The sequence below is a fragment of the Cebus imitator genome, unplaced genomic scaffold (assembly GCF_001604975.1).
Source record: "Cebus imitator isolate Cc_AM_T3 unplaced genomic scaffold, Cebus_imitator-1.0 Scaffold125, whole genome shotgun sequence".
In the NCBI taxonomy this organism is placed as follows: Eukaryota; Metazoa; Chordata; class Mammalia; order Primates; family Cebidae; genus Cebus; species Cebus imitator.
In genome coordinates, this window is record NW_016107440.1 from 574,502 (window position 1) to 585,116 (window position 10,615).

Genomic DNA, 10,615 nt, shown 5'->3' on the forward strand with positions numbered 1-10,615 from the left:
CGCCACCATGCCCAGCTGAATTTTTGTATTTTTAGTAGAGATGGGGTTTCACCATGTTGACCAGGATGGTCTCGATCTCCTGACCTCGTGTTCCACCCACCTTGGGCTCCCAAAGTGTTGCAATTACAGGCGTGAGCCACTGCGCCTGGCCCATAGGGGTTTTTAAGAACAGTTTTTCCTATGAAATTTAACACAGACTATACTCAATGTATTAGTTTACTAACCTTACTTTTGTTATACTGGCAACCTCTTTAACATCTAGAAGGACTAGATGTTGTAAATCAGGACTTGCTTGTCCTTTATGTGTGCTATATACACAACCAAGTAAAACACAATGCATGGATATAAGGGACAGTGGCCAATTGTGCCTTGCCATAAACACACTGGCATCAAACCCTTTGCAATTGCTTCTCCTCCTTTCTCCCTGAACCACCATGAAAATAATAATGCGTACTGCTCAGAGAAGTGGTGTGATCATTCAATTTCCAAAAGACAGTATTTCATATGAATTTCAACAAAAGGATATCTACAAAACGTGTTCTTTATTACCTCTACATTTAATATACTTCGTGTACTTCTAAACACCTAGATAGACCAGATGTTTCAAATAAGGACTTAGTTTGTCTACCATATACATAATAGTACTGAATAAGCTACACTCAGGTAACAATGGTTATATCTGAAAGTATCTTCTGTATAGTTCTGGTCTAGAATCCTTCATTTCTTCCAATTCCTCTCCACCACCACCCCGATGGATGTAAGCACATGTGTCACTTAGAGGTGATGTTATCATTTTACTGCTAAAAGTCCTTTTGAGAAGACAACTTTTCTGTGAATTTGTACAAAGAACAAAGTATACAAAATGAATAGACACACTTTAGAATTAAAGACACATATAGGTTGACAGTAAAGGGATGGAAAAAGATATTTTATGCAAACAGTAACCAAAAGAAAGCAGAGGTGGCCATACTTATATCAGACAAAATAGACTTTAGGTCTAAAGCTGTGGTCACAAGGAAGATTACTTTATAATGATAAAAAAAAGTCAGTTCAACAGGAAAATACAACAATCATATACACACCCAACATTAGAGCACCTAAATATATAAGCAAATATTGACAGATCTGGAGACAGGAACTGACAGCAATACGTTAATAGTGGGGGACTTCAATACCTCCCTTACAATAAGGGATAGAACATCCAGACAGAAAATCAATAAAGAAACAGCTGACTTGAACAATGCTATAGAACAGATGGTCCTAACCACCATACGCAGGACTTCTTATTCAACAGCAGAAGTATGCACATTTTTCTCAGGCATGCACAAAACATTCTCTGGGATAGATCACATATTAGGCCACAAAATGAGTCTTAACAAATTTAAGAAGCTCAAAATAATTATAAGTACTTTTTAAAACGATAATGAAATGTAGCTAATAATCTATAACAGCAAGAAAACGAAAATTCATAAACATGTGGAAACAAAACACACTTTAGAACAACCATTGGCTCAAGATATCAAAAGGGAGTTTAAAAAGTGTTTTAACTGGGCGTGGTGGCTCATGCCTGTAATCTCAGCACTTTGGGAAGCAAAAGTGGGCAGATCACTTGAGGTCAGGAGCTCCAGACTAGCCTGGCTAACATGGTCAGGAGTTCAAGACCATCCTGGCCAATATGGTGAACCCCATCTCTATTAAAAATACAAAAATTAGCCAGCCATGGTGGCGTGCACCTGTAATCCCAGCTACTCAGGAGGCTGAGGCAGGGGAATCCCTTGAACCCGGGAAGTGGAGGTTGCAGTGAGCTGAGGTCATGCCACTGTACTCCAGCCTGGGCAACAAAGTGAAGCTCCATGTCAAAAGAAAAAAACAAAAACAAAAACAAAAGAAATCTCAACATTGAATTTCCCTGCTCCTTTATCAAAGATAAGTTGACTCTATTTGTGTGTCTCTTTCTGGGCTCTCTGCTTTCTTCCATTGATCTGTTTGTCTTGACAACCATAGCTTTATAGTAAGTCTTGAAGTCAGGTAGTATCTGACTGGTTCAACTCCTTCAATTTCATGTTGCCTATTCTGGGTCTTTTGGCTTTTCATATATACTTTAGATTTAGTTTGTTAATATCCACAAACAATTTGCTGGCATTTTGACTGGGATTTTGATTGTGTCAAATGTATAGATCAAGTTGGAAAGAACTGACATCTTGAAAATATTGTCTTTCACTCCATGATCGTGGCAATATTTCTTCATTTGTTTAGTTCTTCTTTGATTTTGTTCATCAAAAAATTGTAGGTTTCCTTATACAGATCTTGGATGTTCTTGTTAGACTTAAACCTAAAGATTTCATTTCATGGGTGCTAATGTAAATTGTGTTGTGTTTTTAATTATAAATCCCACTTATTCATTGTTGGTATATAGGAAAGCAATAGACTTTTGTGTATTAACCTTGCAACTTTGCTGTAATTACTCATCAGTTCCAGTTGTTTTTGTTGTTGATTCTTTTAGACCTTCTACATAGATGATTACACCATCTGCTCAATAAATATCAAAAATATTAGCATTTTGGTGTATATCTTTCTAGAGTCTTAAAAATAAATTATACACATGATATTTATTGTGTGTATATATACTATATATGTTACACAATTAAAATGGGATGGCTTCTACTTTCTTATCTGACTCGCCAGGTATTTCAGAGTCATGAATTCTATTCTCACAGCAGAGAAAAACCTGCAGAAACTGAAAATCAACAACTCTTTATCAGTCAGATAATTGAGGTCACAAGGAAAGACACTTCATCTGCAATTGGTGAGACAAGCTAATAATACATGGCCAAAGCTTACTGGAGGCCAGGAGCGGGGGCTCATGTCTGGAATACCTGCACTTTAGGAGGTCAAGGTGGGTGGATCGCTTGAGCCAAGGAGCTGGAAACCGGCTTGGGCAACATGGTGAAATCCCGTCTCTACTAAACATGCAAAAATTAGCCTGGTGTGGTGGCACACACCTGTAATCCCAGCTACTTGGGTGGCTGAGGCAGGAGAATTGCTTGAATCCAGGAGGTGGAGGTTGCAGCGCGCCAAGATTATGCCACTGCACTCCAGCCTGGGTGACAGAGACAGACCCTGACTGGAAAAAAAAAAAAAAAAATGCTTACTAGAGCAGAAGTCCACTGCAGCAGCAAGACCCAGATTCCTTTTACTCAGTACATTGTGTCTGCCCTTCAAAAAATTACAGGGCATATTGAAAGACAAAAAACAATTTGAGGAGACAGAACATGCATCATAACCAGACCCAGATATTAAATAACTATGGTAAATGTGTTAAGGCCTCTAATGGAAACAGTGAAAAACATGTGAGAACAGATGTGTAATATAACCAGAGAGATGGGAACTTTAGTAAGAATCAGGACTAGCCAGGAGACCAGAGATCTAGCAACTAGAGCAGTATGGCCAAACCCTGCAGGGTGCACCTGAGTGGGGAGGTCTGCAAGCAGGCAGAGGTCATCAGGGAAAATATTTTCCAGGAGGCTGAGGAATTCCTCTACAGATTCTTACCACAGAAAATCATGTATTTGAATCTGCTCTTGCAAGAGGGCTCCTTCGATGTGGTTGATCTGAGCTCCCTCTAAGCGCCACTGAAATCCCCATCCCAGACTCTCTATCCAAGGATGATGAGTTGGAAACAGAGAAGCAGGAGAAGAAAGAAGTCTCTAAGTTTGGATTTCTCCCTGGCATGTGAAGGTCCTGTTCCCGTTTCCCTGGTTAAGCCAGAAATCTGGACTCTCAAAGAGAAATGCACTCTGGTGATCATATGGATCCAGCATCTGATCCCCAAGATTGAGGATGGAAATTATTTTGGGGCATCACTCCAGGAGAAGGTACTAGAGAGGGTGAATGCAGTCAAGACCAAAGTGGAAGCCTTCTACACAACCATGTCCAACTACTTCTCAGAACATGGAGAGGCTGTGGCCGAGGCCTCCAAGGAAACTCATGCAATGGATTACACAGGTCTTGGTGCACAGGCAAGATGAGGCAGCCTATGGGGAGATCAGGGACACTGTGCTTGACCTGAGGGCTTTCTATGCTGAGCTTTATCATAATTTAAGCAACTTGGAGAAAACTGTCAACCCAAAGGGTGGAGAGAAGCCATCTATGTGCTGAGCCCAGGGCTAGAATGGAAATAAATGACTTATACTTTGTGTGGATTAAAAGATAATGATCAAGGCCTTTTCATCTCAGAAGCCCCTTCTCTTTCGCTAGAGAGAGAGCTGTTTTCCTTTCTCTTTCTTTTGCCTATTAAACCTCTGCTCCTAAACTCCTAAAAATAATAACTCCTAATAATAATAACAATAATAATAATAATAATAATAATCTGGCCATGTGTGGTGGTTTATGCCTGTAATTCCAGCAAAATCCCGGAGTGAAACTCCATCTCAAAAAAATATTCTGGAACTATTAAATGATTATATCAAAATAGTAGGATATGAGGTTATTATACAAGAGCCAGTTGCTTTCCTATATACCAGAAATGAACAATTAGAATTTATATTAAAAACATACTATTATATACCAAAAAAATACTTAGGTATAAATCTAACAGAATATGCATATATGTATGGAAAGATTTTCCATGTTCATAGACAGGTTCATCATTGTCAAGATCTTCCTGGTTTGACGTGTACATTAGATACAATCAAAATGCCAGCAAGTTGTTAATGGATATCAACAAGCTGTATCTAAAGTTTTTATGGAGAAGCAAAGGAGATTTAGAATAGGCAACACAAAACTGAAGAAGAAAAACAAATTAGATACTATCTGACTTCAAAACTTACTGTAAAGCTACAGTCGTCAAGACGGTGTGGTAGACACACAGAGCAAGGGAAGAGGGCGGAGAGCCCAGAAAGGGGCCCACACAGATACAGTTGACACATCTTTGATAAAGGAGCAAGGACAATTCAATGTTGAAAGCACAGCCTTTTCAACAATGGTGCTGGAACAACTGGCCGACCACATGCAAAAACATAAATCTAGACGCAGACCTCACATCTTTCAGAAAAGTTAACTCAGGATACACCATAGACCTAAATAGAAAATGGAAAACTATAAAATTCCTAGGATATAATTTAGAAGATAATTTTTTAGATAAAACACCAAAAGCATGATCCATGAAAGAAATAATAGATAAGCTGGACTTCATTAAAAGGAAAATAATTCTGCTCTGTGAAAGACACAGCAAGGCCAGTGCTGTGGCTCACGCCTGTAATCCTAGCACTTTGGGAGGCTGAGGTGGGTGGATCACTTGAGGTCAGAGTTCAAGACCAGCCTGGTTAACATGGTGAACTAAATATACAAAAATTAGCCTGGTGTGGCAGCTGGCGTCTGTAATCTCAGTTACTCGGGAGGCTGAGGCAGGAGAATCACTTGAACCCAGGAGGGGGATGTTGCAGTGAGCTGAGATGGTGCCATTGCACTCCAGCCTGGGCAACAAGAGTGAAACTTGGAAAAAAAGGAAGGAAGGAAGGAAGGAAGGAAGGAAGGAAGGAAAACACAGTTAAAAAAATGAAGATAAGCCACTCCAGCCTGGACAACAAGAGTGAAACTTCAAAAAAGGAAGGAAGGAAGGAAGGTAGGAAGGAAGGAAGGAAGGAAAGAAGGAAGGAAGGAAGGAGGGAAGGAAGGAAAGAAGGAAGGAAGGAAGGAGGGAAGGAAGAAAGGAAGGTAGGAAGGGAGGAGGGAGGGAGGGAGGGAAGAAAGGAAGGAAGGAAGGAAGGAAAAGGAAGGAAGGAAAGAAGGAAGGAAAGAAGGAGGGAAGGAAGAAAGGAAGGTAGGAAGGGAGGAGGGAGGGAGGGAAGAAAGGAAGGAAGGAAGGAAGGAAAAGGAAGGAAGGAAGGAAAGAAGGAAGGAAGGAGGGAAGGAAGGAAGGAAGGAAGGAAACACAGTCAAAAAATGACGATAAGCCAGAGACTGGGAGAAAAAAATTGCAAAAGACACACACATGGTAAAGAACTGTTATCCAACATATACAAAGAACTCTTAAAACCCCACAATAAGAAAACAACCCAATTAAAAACTGGGCCAAAGACCTTAAGGGACACCTCACCAAAGAAGATGTACTCATGGCAAGTAAGCATATGAAAAGGTGCTCTACATCATATGTCATCAGGGAATTGCAAATTAAAACGATGAGAACGGTATGTTGGCTTATGCCTGTAATCCCAGAATTTTGGGAGGGGAGATAGGTGGACCATTTGAGGCCAGGAGTTTGAGAACAGCCTGGCCAACGTGGCAAAACCCTGTCTCTACTAAAAATACAAAAAAAATTAGCCAGGCATTGTGGCGTATGCCTGTAATCCCAGCTACTCAAAAGGTTGAGGCATAAGAATCGTTTGAACCCGGGAAATGGAAGTTGCAGTAAGCCGAGATCGCACCACTGCACCCCAGCCTGGGTGACAAAGCGAGACTCTGTCAAAACAAAGAAACCCGACAACAATGAGATACACTGCACACCTGTTAGAATGGCCGAAATCTGTCCTGGATTTTCATGTGTAGTGGCACCTCATTGCATCCTCACCAGCAATGAATGAGAGTTCCTGTTGCTCCACTTCCTAGCATCAAATGCTGGTGAGGATGTGGAGCAAAAGGAACCCTCATTCATTGCTGGTGAGGACGCAAAATGGTACAGCTGCTTTGGAAGACAGTTTGGGAGTATATTACAAAACTAAATAGTATCTTACCATATGATCCTGCAATCGTGCTCCTTGGTATTTATCCAAAGGAGATGAAAACTTATGTCTAACAAAAAATCTGCACGGAAATGTTTATAGCAGCTTTATTCATGATTGTAAGAACTAGAAATCTACCAAGATGTCTTTGAGTGGGTGAATGGATAAGCAACCCGTGGTACATTCAGACAATGGAATATTAGTCAGTGATAAAAAGAAATGAGCTATCAAGCCATGAAAAAAAACCAAAAAACAAAAAATGAAGGAATCTTAAGTGCTTATTGCTAAGTGAAAGAAGCCAATCTGAAAAGGATACATAATGTGATTCCAATTCTATGACAGTCTGGCAAAGGCAAAACTGTGGAGTCAATAAAAAGATCAGTGTTTGCCATAGGCTTGGGGAAGGGGTGCATGGAAGGGAGCAATACTAGGTAGAGCACAGGGGATTTTTAGGACAGTGAAACTCTTCTACATGATACTGTGGTGGTGGATACATCTTACTACGCTTTTAAAATCACTGAATATACAAACACCCAAGAGAGAACCCTAATGTAAACTGTGGACTTCAGTGAATCATAATGTAATTATATTGGCTCATCACTTGTAACATACAAATCACAGAATGCAAGATGTTGATATATTAACAATAGGAGAAACAGTGTTTGCCTTGTCATGGGGAAGAAAGGGATATATGGGAATCTTGTTACTTTCTGCTCTTATTCTGTGAATGAAAAACTGCTCTAAAAAACAAAGTCTAATAATTTAAATGGATGGGATCCTAATGTATAAACTCTGTTGTATTTCGCTCTTTGTATTTAATAATATGTTGCATACATTAAAAAAATTAATAGTTATGTGGTTGGATATACCATGAATTTAAATAATCTCCTTGTTTTTACTATTTTAAAAAATATTTCTAGTAGTGTTATGAAGAACATTCATAAATGTGAATATTTCCCCCATTATTTCCTTACAGTCAATTTACAGAAAATAAACCTCTGTATCAAGGGTTATGTACATTAAAATTTTTAATCATATTTCCTTCCACAAAGATTGTACCAATTTACATTCTTGTGAAAGAAATGAGAGAGCCCATTGCTTCACACTTTGGTTAATACTTAGTATGGTATTTTCAGTCTTTTCAGGCTCCATCTATTTCACATCTAAAATACAAGATCTCAATTTTAAAAAATTGTCCTTTACTAAAGTTAAGCATATTTTCTTATATTTATTGAGCATTTAATTTCTTCTTTTATGAGTGGCTGGTTCATGTGCTTTTCTTAGTTCTTTAAGTAATTTGGAATGTTCATCTTTATAATTCATAAAGAGTTAAGGAGATTAACTCATAGGTTTTGAATATTTGTCTTTTAGTTTATTATCTACTTTTAAATTTTATGTATATTAAAACGTTTACATTTTCTGTGTCATCAGCTCTACTGATCTTTTCCTTGATGGTTTCTTGCTTTGATATCACACTTCTCAAGCTTCCCTCTACCCACCCGAGACCTTGGATACTGTGGCTTGTATTAATTTCAGCAAGTTTCAACAGGAAGTCAGGGTTGTAGGGAGGAGCCGCCTAGGATTGCAGCCTTCCGTGATGTCTCAGTGATCCCACTGCTCATACCTAAACTCACCAACCATGCCTGGAGAACAAGTCCCTGTCGCGTCGTACTGAGCTGAAACGTTGCACAAAAGTCCTTCCCCCACTTTCCTTTGCCTCACGTCCCAGCTTTGCCATGGCTAGTCCATGGGAGATAATCTGTTAAAAGAAATATGCTGAGCAGATTTGGTTCAGCAAAAGACAGGATGTAATCATTAATCAGGAGCAGACGCCACCATGCCTGACAGCCTTGGCAGCTCATTCTGCCTGAACCTGGGCGGTGGGGGCTGTGTGTTTTAGAACTTTCACAAAACAGGGTCTATTTCCATTCTCCAGGTCAAGCCTTTCATGGATTATCTACAGATGAGGAATAAGACAAGCTGTAGGATACTTTTAGACAGAGCCCCATCGAACGATTTATTTTCACTTTATTCTCTATTTAAGATAACATTTAGCTGTTATTCACAATGGTTGCAGCCCTCTGCTGGTGAGATGCACCTATCTGCAGCTCTGAGCAGTTCTGGACCTCTATTTACTTGATGTTAAAGGCAGACATAAATGAGTTTGTCCACAGCTCGCAGCTCACAGCCAGGCTCTGTGGGCTGTACCCATGAGTACTTCTAGGGGGAGGATTTGGGGCTTCCTCTCTCCCAAGCAGAAATAATGGGTCTTGGTGACACCCAGTATCTCGCTTGAACGAGGTTCACCTCTACACTTTAACAGAAACATTAAAACAGTAAGCAGCCATCATTTTTGGGCCGAGGGAAATTTCCTACTGGGAATTTCCAATCATTAACATGCTCTATCTCTGCAATAGGTATAATTATATACTTTCAGTAAAGGTGCATGCGGACGTTAGTATAATCTGTGTTAAGTATAATCACCAGCAGTTACAATGTGCTGATCCCCCTCATTTTCCAACCAGAAGGGAAAGAAACATCATTAATTGTATGATGAGTGTTTGTCAGGACTTCAGGTCTAAAGAAGAATTTGAATTGAGCTAGAGGAAGGGAAGTTGTAAGAGAGCAGCTGTCCACAGTTATTAATGTGGACAGAAGCGAGGGTGGGTGGGAATGAGAAATGCGAGACTCTGCTGGAGTTGGTCATTGGGCATTTCTGAGTTGATCCCATGGAATGTGGGAGTGGTTATTTCCAGTTGCCTCTCAGCAGCCTTAGCCAACCTCACCTTCTTTCTTGAAATACTCTCCATTCTTGGTATCCAATACATGCTACTCTCCTTCTCTTTGGCCACTCATCGTGAGTCGTCTTTGCAGACCACTCTTCCTCTAGTTGAATCAGAGGTATCAGGACTGGCCCTCTTGTCTCCACCATTACCTCCTCCTTAGCTGGTATCACACAATTCTTTGACTTAATTACCATTCATGAGTGGATGTTCCTAAATTTACATCTTAAGCCCCATCTTCTCACTTGAGTGGCTTATTATTTCCACTTGGATGTCTTAAAGACATCTCAAATTACCATGGCTTCAGTGGAAACCATCCCCCAAATCAAGTGGAAATCCTGATCCGCTCCCCCATAATCCCATGCCCCCACTTCACCCTGATCAACTCCCCCATAATCCCATACCCCCACTTCACCCTGATCTCCCCCATAATCCCATGCCCCTACTTCACCCTGATCAGCTCCCCCATAATCCCATACCCCCACTTCACCCTGCTCTTCACTTGGTCTTTCTTACATCCATTTAATACAGCAGTTCCCAACCTTTTTGGCACCAGGGACCGGTTTCATAGAAGATAATTCTTCCATAGACAGAAGGACTGGGGGATGGTTTTTAGGATGAAATTGTCCCACCTCAGGTCACCAGGGCATTCGTTAGATTCTCAAAAAGAGCACGAAACCTAGATCCCTCTCCCATGCGCAGTTTACAGTAGGATTCAAGATCCTATGAGAATCTGATGCCCAGCTGATCTGGCAGGAAGTGGGGCTCAGGCGGTAATGCTGGCTCACTTGCTGCTCAGCTCCTGCTGTGAGGCCTAGTTCCTAGCAGGCCATGGACCGGTATTGGTCTGCAGCCCAGGGGTTGGGGACCACTGTGTTGATACACCACCATTCAACTGGATTCCATTTCCAAATCGAGAGTTCACACTTGACATTATAGCTTTCATTTATATACCACCATTCACCTTGATTCAATCCCCAAATCTAGAGTTCAGACTTGATAGTTTTCTCCCACTTATTCCACATCCAATCTACTGGTGACTTGTCTTTCTTTCTCTTTCTTTCTTTCTTTCTTTCTTTCTTTCTTTCTTTCTTTCTTTCTTTCTTTCTTTCT

The 10,615-nt window shown here is 40.4% G+C and overlaps 1 protein-coding gene and 1 pseudogene across 1 annotated transcript in view; both read left to right on the forward strand.

The window, feature by feature from the left end:
* Positions 1–10,615, forward strand: part of DPYSL2 (dihydropyrimidinase like 2) — a 138,584-nt gene that overhangs the window by 29,678 nt on the left and 98,291 nt on the right. The window lies entirely within an intron of this gene.
* LOC108312465 lies at positions 3,444–4,158 on the forward strand (annotated as a pseudogene).